At 29.5% G+C, this 21,287-nt stretch overlaps 1 protein-coding gene across 1 annotated transcript in view; it reads right to left on the reverse strand.

The window, feature by feature from the left end:
• The window catches only part of LOC148231620 (uncharacterized), a 186,189-nt gene extending 170,031 nt beyond the window's left edge, over window positions 1-16,158 (reverse strand). Inside the window, exon 1 of the mRNA XM_088193066.1 lies at window positions 16,084-16,158. The gene's annotated coding sequence lies outside the window, so the exon portion shown is untranslated. The remainder of the gene's footprint in view (window positions 1-16,083) is intronic.
• Window positions 16,159-21,287: the final 5,129 nt, after the last annotated feature.

The following is a 21,287-nucleotide window of genomic DNA, read 5'->3' on the forward strand; positions in this document are numbered from 1 at the left end:
GATCGTAAATATTCAATTTACGCAAAATCTTTGTCGGCTTTTGCAAAATGCCATAAGGCATAAAAATTATACTTCAGAATACGAACACCACATCTGTGACTATCCTAGAGTTTGTCGCCATCGATTCTAAATATTAATTCGTTATGGTGTGACATTTATATAAACCGATCCAATAAAATACATAAGGATATTCGAAACGATTTTTTTAACAAAATCAAGTACCACTAATTATTTTTATATGAAAAAAAATATAATAACGATATCTGTTAAATAAATATACTATCAAAAATATAATTATTCCTTTTTGGTGCCCTAAAATATTCAAAGATGTCAGTCAGTCTGTTGAAGTCCCCGATAAGCATGTGGTATTATAACTTGACAACGTGACTACGATGCAGCACTCAACATACGTGTTGACCATAGGACGTCTACACGCATACTGGAATTGAAACGAGCTACTCGTTCTATCTCAGTTTGCGAAAAACGATATCATTATCTCTCTCACTGTCGTCACTTAACACGCGAGAGAGCGAAAGGGGAAGTATCTCATCGCTCGCGCTCGAAAGAGCAGCTCCGACTTCGGTCCGTTTGCCGACAATGTTCGGAAGCGTTCGAAGCTGGCCAAATCGACTGAATTACCCCCACTTTACCTCCCGTTCTCAGTAACCTCGGACAACTTCCGAGAGATTTTAGAGCGGACAGAACCGAACTTGACCGAAGTAACCCACTATATTCTCCGTTCTTGGCCAACCTTGGTCAACTTCCAGAGAGTGGATGCAGGCATAACTGACGTAACTAATAAATACAAACTAGTGCTTTTTCATATTAGCTTACTTAAAATTATAAACAAATTAAAATGGGCCATAAGCAAAAAAAAACAACCGTTGAAGCTAACGTTTTAATTTGTAAAGTTAGCTTTTGAAAATTTAATTGATCCGTTGAAATTTTTTGTTGGTCCCCATCTCCCCCAATTTACACCCATTTTCGCCTACTTTCATATGGTATGATAAAAATGCCCAGAATATATTTAAAATCTGTACACCTGTAAGTGGCTTAACTCATTAATTGTTATTGTCAACTTGCTATATCTTGGAAAACTATTTATTATTTAAAAAAAATTGCAAGCCCTACAAAATGTAAAAAAGAAAAAACTCATTGAGAGCAATACTAATTAAAATAAGAGTAGTAAAGACACATAAAATTGTTCAAAAACGAGTACATCAAATTTAAAAGAAAAGGTTTGATACTTCGAAATAGGCGTTAGTATTCAAAATAAATCAAAACATTTAGGTCAATATAATAAAAAAAATTGTTTCACTTTAACCCCTAAAAGTAGACTCCATGTGTATGGTATGTTACGAAATTCAAATGACGCTAAGAAATAAAATATATAGATAATAAGTTTATGCATTACATAATAAAATAATATAACTCAGCATTAAATAAATATATATGTTTATTAAAAAATATTAGATTGAGCAAAATTTTAATTGTAGTTTGCATTATACAAACAATTTGCGCATTAAAATAATAAAAAATGAGCTTTAAATTATATTTATTTTATTGAAAATATAAATTCTGTTCAAACCCAAACCTAACTTGATGAAATTTTATATATTTTAATATTCCTCAATCTACGATTTTATTAGTTCCATTAACAAGAAAGAAGGTGCATACTACAAATAAAATATTGCTCAATTTCATTTTTTTGTTAAAAATTATTTTTAATACTTTATTATTAATTCATTTTTTAATATCTTAATGCACAAACCATTCGTATAATGCAAACAACAATTAAAAATTTGATCAATCTAATATTTTATATGAAACATATATATTTATTTAATGCATATTTTTAATATTGTAATGCACAAACGTATTTATTTAAATGCACATTACGAATAAAATGTTGCTTAATTTAATATACGTATGTGATGCAAAAACCACTCCAACGTTAATGCACAGTTTATTTAGTTTAATAAACATATTATTCGTTATAAGTAACAATAATTTTTTTAGAGGTTCATTTTATTTTATATATTTCCCATTTAAATAAATTGTGAGAAGTAAATAAAACATTGCATTATAGATTTAGCTCAGAAATTTCTGGATTCTCGAGTCGTTCAAAAATAAGATGCTGTGTCTTTTTCAAATGACACCAATTAGATGGTATAAGGAAATAGAGGAAATGTTTTCGCTTATTTTTACGCGATATTGTTTTGTAACCTAGCTCAAATTTTTGTAACATATTTTTATAACCTATTTTATGTAAGCTATCTAACAATTTTGTAAGCTATTTTTTGCAACGTATTCTTTGTAATTTTTTCAACCTATTTTTTCAACCAATTTCTTAATGTTGTAACCTAACTCCCAATTTTGTAACCTAAGTCTTGATTTACGCAGATTTTTATTTTATATATCTCCCATATTTGTATGTGTTCTATGCCTCGATTTATGTGGATGCAATTTACGCAAAATTTCGCGGAACAAATTGAGGCATGACTGTACTTTTGATTTGAGTCGTCTCTCGCGAATCAGAAATGCAGAATTTAGCTAGCCAATTGCATCGCTTGCATATTTGACATACGAAATATGTTCACACTTCAAATAAGTGAAACTGTAAAGTGAACACATTCACGAGGTCGTCATAGCGGGGGGTTGATTACAATTACGGTTTTTACGCCAGAGAGACACATCGTCTATTGCATCCTTTACGCACAAAGCGTAATTTTTATGATGTTTACCAAGAAATGAACAGTTAACAAATTGCATGGTTTTGTATGGTATTGTAATTAACCCTTTTGTCAAAACGCGTTACTATTTCATTTTCATAGCTCGCCTAGCGTTAATTGTGCAACTGGGCAGACTTTCCAAAATTAAAATATTTAAGAATATTAAACAGAATTACATTTTTTTCGTTTTATTATTAAAAAAATTACACAAATCTATTTTTCATTTCATTTTAGCCACATGAGCAGTGGTAAAAAAATCAGATAGTACTAATATATATAAATCATATATTTATATCTTCGTTAATGGTCCACAAAATGTTTTTTTTAATTATCAGTTGTCCTCAGATGTAAAAAGGTTGAGAAACACTGAACTAAATAATACATCGATTAAGCGCCTTCTCAAAATTTGTATGACCAAAATATGGTTAACTTAAAAAATTGTACCCTGATCATTAAAAATTTAAAAAATTGAACATTAATCGATATTCAGCAATGAGTGTTTCTTGAAGACTTTTCAAGATTATTTAATTTGCTGTTATTAATTTTTCAACAAAACGGTGACAAAATCTCTATTTTTAATGATACTTGTATCCTATTTTTTGTGTATTGATATATTTTTTTAATATTTTAGTAACAAGTTAGGTTATGATCTTAACTTAATTTAAATAAATAAATAACTAATTACCACGTAAAGAAATGAGCAAATAAGACATGTCTGTAAGAAAATATTATCCCAAAATCAAGCTAAATGGGCAACGACATTTACAGATAAAAAATAAAATAAATTTACAGTTCTTTTCCTACACTTTCCTTAATAAAATAATAAGTGAATCTGCCAAATTAAACGTCTTTATACGTAGTATATATCCAGACATTTTTGACGTTGTTTAATTTCGGTATTAAACCACCCAGATGGCTTTGGCGCAATTGCAAGTAAATTATATTTTATTGCCTCTTCTGTATTATAAAGTTAACTATTTCATTTACTCAAGTGCCACACATGTAATAATAATTCATAAAATTGTACATATATACGAGCACACGTACTATATATATAGAATTTTAACTTGGTTTCGAGGCATTTGTATGTAAATTTTCCATTTCAGTCAAACCACATACATTCGTATGTAAGCTATGCGTTTACCCAAACTAGATGTTAGATTAAATTAATTGCCACACGACTGAAATGTTACCGCCGTTGAACCGAAGCAAAATTCGTACATTGAATAATATTATTATCTAGTCATACAAGTTAATTTATGGACTGAAAGATATTTTTTGTACGACACCAAAAGCATTAAAGTCAAAACATAATTAATATCAACTAATGTGGTAAATGGGATATCGTATATTTTTTATTAATCTCAGAAAACCAATGAGAGTCTAGAAAAATAATTAAGGCTTATGACCTTTAATAAACCATATTATAGTATATATAAATTTGCAAAATACATTTTTTTCACAATTTTACCGAATTATATACCAACTGATTAGTATGAAAATGATATGCATCTATTACTTTACTTGTTATCTAATATTCGTCGTATAAAATTAAGATTAATCAATCTTCACAGAGCGACAAAAATACTGTTTTAATATATTTTTGTAGTCTAAATAAGGGACAAAAAAAGACTTTGTAATGACAGTTATTTAAAATATATGTTTAAACAAACCTCCATTTCCCTCCGCACACATAAGCTTTTAATCTTTTGGCGGACCGTACAAATATAAATATATAAATATATATACAACCCAGATTTAAACCAAAATTTCATCTCAAGAACCACATTTAATCTAAATTAAAACTAACCGATTTTAATTTAACCGGTATAGAGTTCTCTCGGTGGTATTTTGACAAAGCTGAATTTAGCATTTCAAAGATATTTTAATGGCAGGGATCAGCTCAGCTCACGAAATTAGTAAATCAGTGCTTTGAAATGAACTTTCAAAGCTCAGAGAAAGGAATGGCTAAAAAACAATGTAATATTAATTTATATGTGTTTCATAAATATGCAAAATTATTATATTATACAATAGAATAATGTGCAATGTATTTTAATGTCGTAAAAAACTTTACACAAAGGACTGTAATAAAATGTAAATTATTAGTAGGTTTTATTGCAGTACCAATAAAATATTGCTACTCATAAATGTGACTATGTAATCCGACTTAATTCGAAACTTACTAGATTCGGTATAGATGCTTTCCTTTTGATTAAAATGAAATTATTATTGGCTCAAAGTTAAGCGATACTTTTGCACACTCACATACTCGTTACTGAAACCGAAACGATTTGAATAAACTGAATTGGTCCACTTTTATTTCAATGGTTCCACTTTAAAGTTTATCCTTAGTATTACACTTTTCTTCGGTGCGCTTAAGTTTTCTTTTAAAAAACAATAAGCTCACAAGATCTATTTTCTTTCAAATTCAATCAAATTCATCGCTGGCTTATTCTTTTCATCACAAAAGACGAAAATTGTTTTATATTTTTAATCAAAGTTGTATTATTACGATCGGTGAAATTGACTTATTTTTCCTTGTAAAATTTTTTATTATGTGTTTTAAAACTCTCGCGGTTTTTTACATTTAATTTATTAAAGTGTTCAGTTATAGTATTTGTCTTTAATTAACCATAAAAAACCGTGAAGTTTTTGACGCGATTTTTTGTGAGTACTTAAAAATAATAACTATGCATCTCTAAACCAGGGAATTGTACGAAATTGCAGATCTTATTTTATATTTTAAAATAAATATATTTTTTTAATTTATTTAATTTACTTTTACGGCAAAGGAGGGGGAATAGTTTTGCCCTGGTTGTATTATATTAGTTTTTAGTATTAGTTAATCTATATGAGACTTTAACTAAAGTTTAAAATATTACGCAAGCCGTATTTTATCTAGAAACTTGTTATACATTTTGATTTATAATAATTTGCCGACAGCGAAAGCTTTCTTTCTTTTACGAGAAAAAAATACTCCGACGCCTTTAGTAGAATTTGCAGTGACTCGACATTTGTCAAACTATTTTTCAATATTTTTTATTCTGTTTTGTAAACCATCTACTGCTCGATTGAATTTTTATAAAAAACATAAAATATCAATGTCGTCTACAAATAAAGCGGTGATAACATTTTTGTAAGATTCAGTTGGGAAATCACTTGTAAATATTGTGAATAGCAAGGGTCCTTAAATTCTGAGCATATAAGGGTTGCAAATAAAAGTTACGAAATAATTATCAATTTTAATTTGAAAGATTCTACCATTTAAAAACTGATTTAATAATTTAACTTAAGCTACTGAAAATTTTTTTATATTTAATGACACTTGTTCTAAAACTACATTTTAAATTATATTTTCGTAGAATTTGCTCACGATAGGCAGTAAACTTATAAGTCAATAGCTCGAAGGAAGGAGTTGGGTTTTTGGGATTCCCATATTTACTGCTTCGGATAACGATCTCTCTAAATTTGCTCGCTCTTCGCTAATGTGTCTAGATTCAGCGCTGTTTATTTTAATAATAGCACGTTTCAGAGTGATTTTTTTATTGAAAGGATTCTTTGAGCATCCTCCATAACTGAAAGAGTGCTTACTAGACTAGATTTTACATTTTGATGCATTATGGGCAACCTATAAAATTATTTTTGGTTTATTTTGAGTCGCAAATATGATCCTTTTATTTAATACATTCTCCTTATAAATGGATTTGTTATGGTCGCTCTTTTTCAGTACGACAGCAAACAAAAACATTGTTTTTTTATTACTAATGAGCTGGGTTACGCTTTTACCTAAAATGTTATAAAGATCAGTTCTTTCTTTATAACATTTCAGCAAGAATATATTTATAAAAAAATAATAACCGACCTCAAATAACGAATCTGAACTAAACTATTTATTTGATATGTGAAAGGCTTAAGATCAACACAATTCATGTCACGAATTCGCCATTTTTATAAATAATAAAAAAAATATATTGATTTTTCTGACATTTAAGTTTAAATTCTCTTGCTAGAATGGGGCGAAAAAATAATCTGACACTTGAAAAAGAACTTTAATCATTACTCTTCATACAGAGAGCCAAACTCAACGTTACATTGCTCAAAAAATAAATATTTTTAAAATGGCAGTACATGAAGCGATTAAAGGATTTTAAAGTTTAGGACTAAATCGTGATGTAAGTCGTCCATAAAGACAACAAGCTCATAATATCGGGCAAAAGGATAACAACGTCTGTATAATAAAAAAAAGTATTTTTAAATTATTTTTAATAATTTAAATTTAGTCGCCTACCATATGTGTTAAAAGACAGCAGTTTCAAATGAAATTGGAGGTAACAAATACAAACAATAAAAAACTTTTTTATAAAAAATGTTACGTGCAGTAAATAAATTTACTATATGGATACACTGAGCAGAAAAGAAAAGAAAATTATCATGTAAAAATTATGAGTAGATATTTTTAATAATTTTTAATGCATAATTGTAATATTTCGCATAAAATATGATTGATATTTATTAGTAGCATAGAAATGGTTAATTCGTACCTATTATTATTTATTTAAGAAATTATATTACGATGTTAAAAAATATATCAATACCATTTTTGTAATGAGGTTCGGAATCATTGTTTTCCACATCGTCATAGTAATTTCCGCCATGGCAGATGCAGATCTGGTCTTAAAAACCGTCGTTCAGGTTAAGAGCGGTCACTTCGGTGCGACAGATGAGAGCGTCTATCTCGGCCAGCGGCCAAAGCAAGAATTATGAGAACCAAGTTACTGGCCATCAAATTGAAAAATTCCTGAGTTATTTGACTTCTTCGCTACAAAAGGAATAGCAAACGCCTACTTAAAAGCGAACTACTTCATGGACGACTCAATAAACCACTCTCCGATAGTAATAACTATAGGAACACAAGTTTTAATAAGACATACGTCGACAATTTTAACAGGAAACAAAAAAACTTATTTTGGCACCTGATAGAAAAAACACCATACTGGATGTTCCATGATATTAGACCCATCCGTGCCGGTGGGGTCCATTGGCTACCCCAACTTTTTAATTTATCTCGAATAAATTACTTAATATAAATAAATAATTTATAACAAATATTAAAAATAATCATTGTACTGTTTTTATTTGCAATCGCAAGAAAAAAAATAAAAACAACGCAAATCATGATTTTTCGTTCATTGAAAACTACACTGTTACCCAAAAAAAATTGGAGGTGTTATTTTTGCCTTCGCAATGAAGATAAAAAATAAATATTCATTGTTGTACATGTTAAAAATATATTTGTGCGTTTCATAGTATAGATAAAAAACATATTTTGTAAATAATGCAGTTAGTTTTTTTAGATTTAATTTACATTTACAACAATGAATATTTTTTATATGCTTATCCTTATATTTTCGTGTGTGTAAAGGTTTTTAATTTCAAATTAAACCTTTTTCAGTTCAAATTAAACTTAGGGTTAAGCAGTTGCTCATGTTACGGAAGCCATACAAAACTCACGCCGTGGTGCAACACCCCTAAGAAGAAAAAGCAATAAACTAGATAGTCCTTATTTACTAGTTATAAGAAGAATATGAAAATTGACTTGGGAACCAATATTTAAAACCAAACTATAATAAATAAAGCAGCAAAATAGTTAAGATAAATCGTAAGTGACACAAAGAATCAAACAATACAAGCAGTGGCGGAGGGGGCGGGCCGCCCCGGGCGGCACTTGCTTGGGGGCGGCATATCGCGAATCGTCTAGTGTGGTTCTTAACTCTGAATAAACTAAAATTTATGTTAAATATTTTAAGAAATGGTAATTTTATGACACTGCAAGAAATCTATGGAGAGCGGCAATTTTAAGACTTACCATAGCCTAGCTACGCCACTGAATACAAGACATGCATCTGAAGCCATAAGTAATTCTCTCTGGAAAGCAATGAAAAAATTGAGCAACCATCAATGCATATACCACCCATTAAACTATAAAATTGGCATGAAATATTAAATAAAAATTCGCATTCTCTGATCACCTAACAAAAGTTTTCGAATCATTCACAGTATCCTGTCTAAAAAAAAATAAGTAAAAATACAGTCATTTCTAAAAGCACCACATCAACTTGGCTTTCTTTTGAACAAAATAATAATAAATTAAAAATAGCCTAAGCATTAAAAAAACTTTAAAGAAAGAAAATATGCTTAAAGAAATACTGAAAATAAATATAAAAATAATTACAAATATTTTTCAACACAATGGAAAATGGCACGGGTTATTCTTATTCCAAAACCAGGAGACGTAAAATCTTACAATTTGTCTTTTACATCATTTATCAAAAATGTTTGAGAAGCTACTGCTACGTAAAATAAATTCAATACTACAGAAACGAAAGATAATCCCAAGCCACCAATTCGGCTTTCGATATATAATATTATTTAGCTTTGTATTATTTTATATTGATATTTTTAGTAAAAACTAAAAAATAAATTATTATAATAATAATAATATAGCTGTACATTAATATACCCAATTATAAAGCATTCGAGAATAATTATTGAACCAAGTTTCAATTTAAATAATTTACCACTGTGAAGTTTAACTTAGTTCATGATGGAGTTTCAAACTTTAATTGAACCGCGAATTAATAACAGGTTACCATCACTTCATGTTTAATATAATAAACATAGTTACAGTTTGTATATACTGTATATTGCTGTACCAATTTTCGAAAGCCATCTTCGTAATCTTCAGTTGTCATCCTCTCTCCCTTGATATATGTATTCAGCGATTGCTGTCATTTGCAGAGATCGAGAAAAGGAACGATGTAAACAATGTCTGGTTATTATCCGATCTGGGGATTTTCATTTCGACGTTCCCTCAGGGTGAATTCCAAATAAACTTTCATATACAATTGACTCTGAAGAGTTGTGACGAATTCGAACCATCCCGAAGATTCGTCTTTGGAAAATTCGCTTTTCACGTGAGGCAATATGAAAATTTTTGAGATTTTCCTTCGAAAAACTCCAGAAAGGCGTAAACCAGCGTGTAAAACTCTCGGCGCTCGAAAGCTTCAAAGGCGCTAATAATCCGAAGCGAGGACATTTTTTCGATCAAAGCGAAGCCAAGAAATTTTATTTTGAGAATATAATATTACTAGACTTCGAATGGCTGTTCATGAATTTTGTACTACGTTATTCGCCAGAATTATAATATGATGATAAAATACAATTGGTATAAATATAAGCAAAAAAATTCAAACCTAATTTAGAATATACTAAATTAAGTTAGGCTAAGGCATTTTACAATATGTATTTTAAAGAATCAGTGCACAATAACATTGTTTGACGCATAACCAACTGATATTATTATTTGCCTCCATCGCCTATTAAAATTGATGCGTTCAATATGCACATACGCGTTAAAAGCGCAATAAATAAAAAGTATATACGACCCAAAGATAAGTGTAATTGTAATTATATTTTATAGTAACAGTAAGAGATTTAATAGATTAGCTTAAAGCATCCCAAAAGCTGTTTAGGGTCTTTAACCACTTAAACGCCAGCAATTTAGCGATTATTATTTTTTAAAACCAGTTGAAAAATTATTTTTTAATAATTAATATAAATTATTGTACTAGCTTCAATATTCAGTGAACAAGATATTTTATATTTATTTAAAGAAAGAGATACAAACGCGTGAAGAGGAATAACTGGTGACTCACTAAAATTCGCTGGTGTTTAAAGGGTTAAAAATTTAAATTATATTGAATTGCATTGCCAAATGCAACAGATTGAAATGCAGGGGTATGAAAATATATATACGGGAAATAGCTACGAAAATATTTTGATAGATAATCAGATAAAAATAATCTAATTACACCCTCAAAACTTTTCCAGACAGCCCAAGCGTATTTAAGCCCATATAATGCACTTTATTTTGAAGCTGACAAGACCGAAGAAACCGAAAAAGCAGCCGCTTCGCTCTTCACGTTAACCCTATTTCAACTATGCTGGCAAAAATATTTTATATATTAGTTAGTTTAGTTATATTTAGAAATACACAAACTATACGCGGAAGCATAAATTATAAAAAAAATACAACTAAATTAGTTTGCCTTATTTAAAAATTAACACCCTAATACCCAGGTGGGGAGACTTATTTTTTTTTATTTCGTATTTTTTTCGGAACATTCAAGCTTTTAAAAGTTTTTTTAACGTTATGTTTTTTAATTTGTTTTAAAAATATAAATTTAAATTATTTTTCACTTTATTTTTTTTAGAAAATTCAAACGAAAAATTTTTCGCCCAGTAATTTTTATCGCAAAATAAAATGTTCTTCAAATTTTTTACTGCACTATTGTCAAAATAAAATTTGATAGGTTTGCCAGTTGTACATTTAACGCGAAGGTCCCTTAAACGACACCTTTGAAGTAATAAAGAAAATAACAACTCGTTTAGACAAAAGGTTTAACCAAAAGGAAGATAATATATAAATAACACAATTGTATAACTTAACTGACATTATATTTAGCACGCTCGCTAAATGCTCGTAATGTGCAGAAAAACTACCATTTTTGCATACAAGATGCAACAGACAATGCGTCTTCGGTATCAATACAAAAAAATAATCTATATAATATTATTATATTGCCTCTCTGCAACAAGCTGCTTAATAACTTATATAAAATGATGTTGCAAATATTAAAAAAAAGGCAATAAGAGTAGTTTTAAATAAAAATATATTTACTAGTTGGATATTCAAGAAATATGTGAAATGAATGTTTTTGTATTTAGTATATAAAAGTTATAAAATAATATGATACGAGAGTATTTTTATAACTATTAAATAAAAAAAATAAAGATGCACATAGATTAATTACTAGAAATTGAGACAATTTAAGTATATGAAAATGAGTAAGGCCAGGGGAATATTGAACGAATATGTAATTTTAAATAAAAATGTAGCGGATTTTTTCAACCAAATAAAGAAACACCTTCGAGTATTAACCCTTTGAGCGGTATAGCCGTACATGTACGGCGGTGTTTTGAGGTACCCCAGTTATTATATATTACCATATATAGCTGAAGAAATAATGAATAAAAAACATAATAAAAATATTGTATATTTTTTTAATTTGATTTATTGTAAATGATTTTTATGTAAAATATTACCAATAAATGAGTACGAAATAAATTAATATAACAAAAAATATTTAATATTAATTTTATAAAAAATATTGGGCGCCTCTGAATTGGTACAAAAAATCCACAAAAGCCGAATAATATATAAAAAAATATGGCAAATTAATTACAAAATTTAATAACATTTTAATGTTATTATTCTTAAAACATACTTAAGCAAAAAAGTAATTAATTAAATCAAATAAAAGATTTTTTTATAATTCACTTTAAATGAGGTATTAAATATTAATAAATAAATTACGTCAAAAATAATTATAAAAAAATATGTGAAAGTATACTAACAAATTAACAAATGTTTATAAATTAACTCACCACTCAAAGGGTTAAGAAATAAATTATAATATTTAAGTATTTTTTAATAATTAAATTTGTTAAGTATAGAATATTAGCTAAATTAATAGTAAAATAATTAAATAAATAATTAGAGAATACTGCGTAACTTAAAATTTTTGCGTAACAGATTTTACCTCCCGGTCAGTATTTACCCGACGCCACCATAAAACTACTACTAAACTAAAACTACTTTTTTCATAATTTTCCCGCAACGGACTTAAATATGTTCATATTGTAGTTTCAGTTATTTAAAGCGTTAACACATTTCGTCCGTCGAATATTCGATGCAATTGGCAAACCAATTTCTACATCTCTGATTCAACAGGGACGATTGAGCGATTAGAAAGCAAACGCGTCAATAGCAAACGATTACACATTTCAAGGCGGCAGACACGAGACTAAAAACAAACAACAACAAACATGAAAAACCTCAGCGGATCATCCTGAGGACATCACTTCTTCACCAGATTCTCCACCAACGCTTAGACTATTATATTGATTACATTTACTACAACATATTGATTTACATTTCGATAATAGAGTTTTTGGTACATGGTAAAAATTAACTGAATAAAATGTTACCAGCTTTACGGCATCTATTTTAGCTATAAAGTCACACTTCTTTGACCTCAAAATCCGAAAATTATAACTTATATTGTTTTAAAAATTTAAATTAGTTTTTGCACAATATTTTTTAAAATTCAGATTCAAAACTTTTTATTTGAAATTTTAACTTTTATACGCTTTTTGTTATTCAATAATTGAAACATGAAATTTTTGACTGCTTTTTTGTCTAAAATTTAAATTTTTGCCCTTACAGAAAAATATTATGAAAAATTTAAAGGTCAGCATTTGAATGAATCTTTTCAGTATTATTATTCTATTTATTAAAAAATATAATAAAAACAAATAGCCCTGATTACTTTAATTGTTACTAAGAAAATATGTATGTAAAAACCTTTTTTTAATATTCAAACTGTATTTTTCAATTTAACTAATATATTCAAATAGTTAAAAAAAAATTTTTTTGAAGTTATTTTAAACTATAATTATTTTAAATTTAAATTCACATTTTTAATGTATTTATCTGTAATTAAAATATTTATTTCTTACATATAATATGATACAACAAAATAGCTTAAAAATCAATCAACTGCAGTTGATTGCTATCACGTCTTTATTATCCAACATATGGTGTTGTTGAAATGACAAAGCACATAAACTCCCAACGACCGAATTCACCGCCGGTCATGACAGACCAAAATGGCAGCGCTCCGGTCGTAAAAGACGAGTGTCACTTACGAATCGATCGGCTGTATGAAATCTCGCGTATGGACAACCGCGCGTTGCAAAGGCGTAAAAATAACACGAAAGAATTTTATGGGTATTCTCAAACACCGTACTGCTTCCCACGAGATCCGTTGCGGGAGAACGGGGCGGAAAAATGGCTGTCATCAAGGATGGGGTAAATTGCAAAATAAACATATGGGAAATGCACTCACATGGCGTAGAAAGATTTGAAGCGAAATGGGAAAAATATGATATTACACTGAAGATTCGCGAGAAACGTTAAAGAGGTTTAGTACATCTTGCAAATATCGATATTCAATGTGGTTTTTTAAACTAGAGCTCATCAATTGAACTACCCTTACATTTACTACCTTACATGGACTATTTAATGAAAGGATTAAATTAGTAAGGCTAGTTTAGGCATGTGAAATATAAATACGAGTTTTAAATGTATAAAATAAAAATTGGGCCTCTTTGCTAAATTGGGATACAGCCGTGAGAAAACTTTTTGCTGATTAAGTCAATGTACCCACCATAAAACACAGAGATTCGTCAAAAGTATCCTTCACAAGAGAAAAAATAGCACGCAGCAAGCAGCAGCTAACGAAAATCTGTTTTAAAAGTATTTTGGACAGCGTGTCATGATCAAACTTTTTGTTTGTAATTGAGAAACTAAAACTCTCAAAACACAATATAAATTTCACCGCTTATATATATATATATATATATATATATATATATATATATATATATATATATATATATATATATATATATATATATATATATATATATATATTTTAGTAAGAAATGTTAAGATACATTACATTTTCTTACGATTCAGAGAAATAATACCTTCTAATAATAATTCAAGCAAACAGGCATCGTATTAAGAGAATCACAACGATGACGCAGTACCAAGAATTTAATAACACAGAGAGAAACCTTATGACGTAAATCTTAAGACAAACCCTGCACTAGTATACGAAACATGATTCGCTCGTTAAAGCGTATCGGTTGTTGCGCAGTCTCTTGGGTTGCATCTTCCCGGAGGGTTTGCCCTTATTGCTTAATGGAATGACGAGCTGTCCATTCCGCTAGATTGAAACGGTGCTCAATCTTCTTAGTTTCTATCTACCTCCTTTAAGTCCTCTGGCATCCTTAGCCATTTCGGGTCGGTGAACCTGATACGGATAGGAAGACGTCTGATCTTGCGGGATTTATATAAAATATAAAACAAACGCTCGGACTTTTGCAACGAACGGTAAAAACCACTCGGCGAGACGACCCCTTTCGGACTGCCAAGATAAGTGATTCGCGTCGGGTTGTGGAAATGTATGATGAAAGAAGTGTTGGAGGGTTGTAAAAAGTGTAATTTTTTAAATAGTCTGAGTTATATATTCACCGTCGTTTGTGTAAGTCGCATTTTCGCAGGGATCGTAAGAATGCGTGCTTACTTTTCGACAGCTGCTAGGTCCGCGGGAGTTTAGACGCCCGTGAGCCCCTGTCTGTTATGTATGAATCACGCCGTTACCGAGCGTTCTCATTGCGACGGTGTCAACACAATTTTACTGCTTATGGCGTGAATTTTTGACGTCTGAGAAGTGATAATTAATTTGACCAAAATTCAATTTTAACAGCTTAACGCCCGAGGGCTCATATGAGAGTCTTGAAAGAACATTGCTTAGTGGCCGTGAATTTAGGCGTGAGTTTTCTTTTATTAAAAAAATACTGTAATCAAGTTTGCCTCTATATGATAATCAGAGATTGTAGTATACTATTTCAATGTACTATAAAATGAAAAAAAAATGTTACTTAAAATTTTGGCAAAAAGAGTCTTATCTCATTGCGAGACAATACAATGAGACGTCGCTTTTTGGGGCACCTGATTTTTATTATGAAATGAATGAACAATTATATTTATTTCATATAAAAAAATAATATTTTATGTTACACTTCTTGAACAGAAATAAATTTAAAACTGTCTGGCTAGGTAAACATAAAACCAAAATAAAATCAAAATAAAGCGAAACATCCAGGTTGATTGTGTAAATCAATTTACAAAGTTTTTCAACATAAAATTCTGTATATTATTGCAAAATTAAAAAGTAAAATCGCTACGGTATATGTAGATAAATTAGATAATAGAGTAATTAAAGAATTTGCAAAAAATATCTTCCATTAACTTGTTATTTTGAAATTTTTTCACCATTTGGAAAACCGCAATGATTCACAGATTAAAAAACCAGGGACAAAAAGCTACAATTCAGATAAACTATCGCAGTATTAGTGTATTTAAAAATAATTGAAAAAATAATAATACTATTGCACTTAAAAACATCTCTGAGGAATAAAATCATGAACGAATAAATATGTATTTTTCATTCCTAATATTTTGTGTTACTTAAAAATGGTTGTTATGGTTATAAACCAGTTATTTATATTTTAATAATATGAATGCTTAAATGCATTTTTGTATAAACGATTTATAAAAAATATCCGTTTATAATATAATATAATTTGCACTCACCAAATTTTTCAGCGTCCTTTTTCTGCTTACAACTGTCACAAACACTTTTATTTTTAACATTACACTCACAAACCACACTATTTATATTTATTTTTATTAACTACACTTTATCTATTTTAATATATTTTAATACATATAAAAACACTCAGCAATATGAAGAGGAATTTCACAACTTCTGCACATGTGCACAAACACGACACTTTTTCTCACATAATTCTCACTTTTTTTATTAGTTGACGGTTTTTCACTTTACTCGAAAGTCTTTCTGGTGTATCGACAGCACGACTACGGCAATATGTGGTAGACACTAATGAAATGTCTTCAAAATCGATAGATTCCACTGAATTCTGCATCCATCCTTCAGCCTTACTCAAAAGAAAATATTTGTATTTAATTTTGCCGTTACGATTCAAATTTTACTGGACACGGACCGAATTAAACAATGCGTACTGAAATAAATAATAAACAACCTTTTTGTTTATTCCTTTGTTTTTCAAAATATTAGGTAACTAGGTACGATCGCCGTGATCAATAAATTTCATACATTGAGGCTCATATATTGTAATGGCGATCGTTCTGTTTTTCTCCTGTGTCTATCATCTGGCTGTAATGAAAAGTAGATATAATTCTGATTTTTTTTCTTATTTGTTTTCCAAATTTGGATAAGCGTTTTATCTTTTTTGCCATGTTTCATCTGTAGGAGCCTTGATTATATATTTTTGAGATTCCGGCAGATTTTTCCGGATTGTGTCGCAAAGTTCCGCAAACATTTTTTTTAATTTATGAGAAATACAGTTTTGTGATTATTATAATTATACGTGCTGTTAAACTAATTGATTCTCAAAGTTTTTTAAAATAATTTAAGCAATTGTATTATATTATCTATGTATGCAAAACGTTAATTGAAGATAAAAAATAATAATATATTTAATTTGTTTTAGTAACTATTATCATGAACTAAACTTGATGAAAAAATATGATGATTTAAAACTAGAGACGACTTGTGTGAATATCATTAACTACAATAATTTAATGTTAGGTAAAAATCTATGAATCAAGTTGAATTTATATGTTGATTTTCTTGTAAAATGATTTGAGATTGCCGACTACTATATTTAATTTATTTTTTAGCATAATTTACAATAGAAATCTCACTGCGCGATCAACTGCTTTTTTTAATAAAATATCAGGATGTCTGGACATTTATTTGAACCTTATTGAGATTCTGTCGCAAGGACTTGCAAAACATCAATAAAAGTAAGTAATCGTTATTATTTACGACCTCTAAAAAATATGTTTTTTTTCTTTGTTGAAAAATTTGAAAAGAAAACACTGCAAAAGTAACTGAGCAAAATATTCAGTTATTAGCAATGCAAAGAAATTCGCAAAATAACACATATATAAAATATGGCTGAGAGACAAATAGCAATTTATTGTAATAAACATGTAACGGTTGATAGAGATCATACGCTCGATGCTGACTTAAAAAAGGGTGATTCACTGTGTTATTATTTTTTTAGATATATGTTTAATGGCTTCACAGCTCTCTAGTTTATAACTGTATCATTCATATGGTACATAGCATTTTCATTAAATATGTCTCTAATATTTGCACCACAATATTGCAGTTTAATTAATCCTTAACCCAAAATTTAATGTGAATTCTTTGTCAAGCGTGATAAAATGCGTCGTCAATACTTAGGTGTCAAACACAAATTATTACTGATAAATGACAAGCGAAAATATGTGAGCTTTAGTAAAAAATAATAGTTGTACATTCAAATTTCCCAAAAAAAATATGCAATAAGCGGCCAACAAACGCTTTTTATTTATTTAAAAATAAAATATCTTCATTTCAGCTTAGGGTTCAGTTTTCTTTAAATTTTCTGATTTCTACGTTGCGTAAATACTACATAATTTATAAATATATTTAATCACAGTGAGCTCGTCCGGTTGTCTGTCATCTTGAATCGTCTCTGACCGTCTCGTCTCGAATCGAGTGATCGGCCGATTTGACTGTTACACTATCCGAATCACAGATGCGGATGTTCGTGGGCCAGTTGCATCGCTTGATTATTAGTTTAGGCACAAAATGGTATTTTTTTTGTACTTAAGTGGTTAACAGGTGTTCTGTAAAATCTTAAATTATTATGCAATTGTGGTAATGGAAATTCTCTTCTATTGTTAAGCTGTCAAAAACGAGTTGATATTTATTTTTCATGATATTTAAATTGATAGTTTGAATGACCTCAGTGTTAACGGTGCAGCTAGTTGGATCTCTTATAATATTTTTAAAGAAGAGGTGGATTATTTTACGAAGGGCATACATTTTTTAATAAAGATATTGCACCCAAAAATATTTTTAGTTAATAACTAAAAAAATATTTATTGTATTTTTTACTTTTACAAAAATACATCAAATGTCAAATACGTTGCTACTGCGCAGATTATTTAGAAGCGCAGTATGTATGCATGGCTGAGAGACAAATAGTAGTGGATTCTAATTAGAATGTAACGGGCGGTATATCGACTATCTCGATAGGGAATCTTACGATGCTTACTGTACACGCCTGATATATACGGATGTCTAATGAATCACCTAGTACTTCATAACTGTTTTTATTTGACTTAGTTTTTTTTAAATAAATTTAAATAACTTCAATTTAATATAAATTGTTCAATTGGTAAAAATTATGCAATCGTAAATTTTGTGCATTGACAGATGTACAAAAACCATCCTTAAACTTAAATTTTAATGAAAATGACAAACATTTTGGGATTACCTAATAATTATAATGATGCATAATATTTTATACATTGATAATTTTATTCCTCTAGCAAAAACTAGGGCATAAGGACCAGAGAAGTTGTGCTAAGATGTGTTAAATGCTTTGGAAAGATAGTGTTGAAAAAATAATTTAAAATGCATAATTAGCTATGAACTGCTAATTATTTCTTTGTATACTTATGATAGTGACTTGCATATGCATAAGCGTTTTTGGTAAAGTGGTTTACTGTTGACTTATAAATGAATAAATAAATATATATATATACATATAATTTTATTCAGAGACATTAATTTTCATAATTCTTATTATTTTGAATATAATTGCTTCATTAATTATTATATATATACTAATTTAGTAAATATGATTGCAATTAGAGAGTCTCTTTGGTGCGATCGCTCTTTTTAATAGCGCATTTATTTCTCGTATAACAAGGATATTGTATACAAAAATAAAAGTATAAAGAGCTCTTGTTATAACGCCATCACATAAAAATAGTTAAAAATTCAGTTATGAATTATATTCATAATTTTTCAACATTAATAATAGTTATGATATTTAATACTTTGCATTATGTATATGCAATAAAAATACCATTCACTGTTTTCTACTCGCTTTTATCAACATTTTTGGGATCCAATTTAGTCGGAATTTGTACGTGTGATAGGGTAGGTCTAAGAAAAAAAATGGCCGCGGGGTTTTTAAAGGTCTGGATCATAACACGAAGAATACTTGATACTCGCGCGGACAAACTAGGTCAAGGGAACTTTTGTTCTTTTATCTGCTCACGTAAATGCGCAATGTATAAAGCGCGATTTAAGTCCTACACTTTATTATCATTGCGACTGGGGAATATAGTACGATACAAACTTAAAACGAATCACTGTTGAGACAAATTGAGTAGAGTTAAACTTAATCTGGGTTGTGTTTTGTGCCAAATTAGTTATTCGGCCTGTTGACTTTTCGAATTGGATAGTAATTTATTTAATCCGATATAGTGCACAAGTTAATTTGGGGCGAATAGGGCAGCTTTAGACAGCCATTTTGTATTAAGATAATTGTGGAAAAAATAATTTAAACTAATTAGAAACATATTCTATTTTCACCATGTTAAATATAATAGAGCAATCATTTAAAATTCATGTTACAAAATATGATATTCATCGGCTAAAAAAAATATTTTTACGGCTCAATATTTTTTTTTTTATGATATAATTGTAGGCGCTGCACCCAGATGCGCAGTTTCGAATTTATAAAAAGGAAATGGCAACGCGTTTTAACAAAAGTCCTAATAACAAAAAAGAAACACTCTATAAAAAAACATTGGACGATTCACAAAATATTTCTGACGGTTTTGCGCAATATTTTCGTTCTGTTTTCGAGGAATCTTTTTCGCCTTCTGCTCAGTCGCTTCCTTCTTCATTTTCTTGGTCTTCAGTACTAACCATCAAAGAAACTGAGCACTCAGATCTTAAATACGGATTTAATAAATTAAAGACAGGGCGTTCTTCTGGACCTGATTTAATTCCCGATTTTATTTTGAAGGGTTGCGAAGTCAGTCTCGCTGCTCCTCTAAAATGTATTTATGATCTGATTCTCAAAACATCATCATTTCCTGATCTATGGAAATGCACAAAAGTCACTTCTATTCATAGAAAGGGTGACAAATTATATATAAAGAATTATATACCAGTCGCAGAGTTGTCAGCTCCTGCTAAATTATTTGAAATAATTATTCATAAATATCTCTATAATCACTTTCGGCAAGTTTTGTTAGACCAACAACACGGGTTTCGTCCTGCCCGTTCCACTGTAACTAACCTACTGTCGTTCACCAAAACGGTGACAACCTCTCCCGATGCAAGAATTCAAGTAGACGTCGTGTATACAGATTTTGAGAAAGCCTTTGACAAAGTTTGTCATAGGTTATTAATAAATAAATTGTCGAACCTCAGTTGCTCAGATAATTTAACTCGGTTATTCTCGAGTTATTTAAGCAATCGTAGACAGTTTGAAACCTATGGTGGACGATTGTCAAAATAATATTTTACCCCTTCGGGGGTTCCTCAAGGATCCAATCTGGGACCTCTGCTTTTTGTGTTATTTATTAATGACATAAATACAGCAATTAAAAATTCAAGTTTTCTTCTGTACGCAGATGATTTAAAATTATATAAATGCATTCGATCTGTTGTGGACTCCTTCTCTCTACAAAGTGATTTAGACTCTCTGTGGAGATGGGCTTCCATTAACCGTCTGACCTTTAGTGTCGGAAAGTGCCATACTGTGTCATTTTCTCGATCCCGTTCACCATCAGCCTATTTCTACCATCTCGGTGGTAACATTTTGACTAGAGAAACTTCCACTAAAGATCTCGGAATCACTTTCGAGAGCAAAACGAGGTTCTCTCTACACATA

This window comes from Plectrocnemia conspersa, unplaced genomic scaffold, assembly GCF_051122295.1.
Source record: "Plectrocnemia conspersa isolate PC_06_02 unplaced genomic scaffold, ASM5112229v1 ptg000009l, whole genome shotgun sequence".
In the NCBI taxonomy this organism is placed as follows: Eukaryota; Metazoa; Arthropoda; class Insecta; order Trichoptera; family Polycentropodidae; genus Plectrocnemia; species Plectrocnemia conspersa.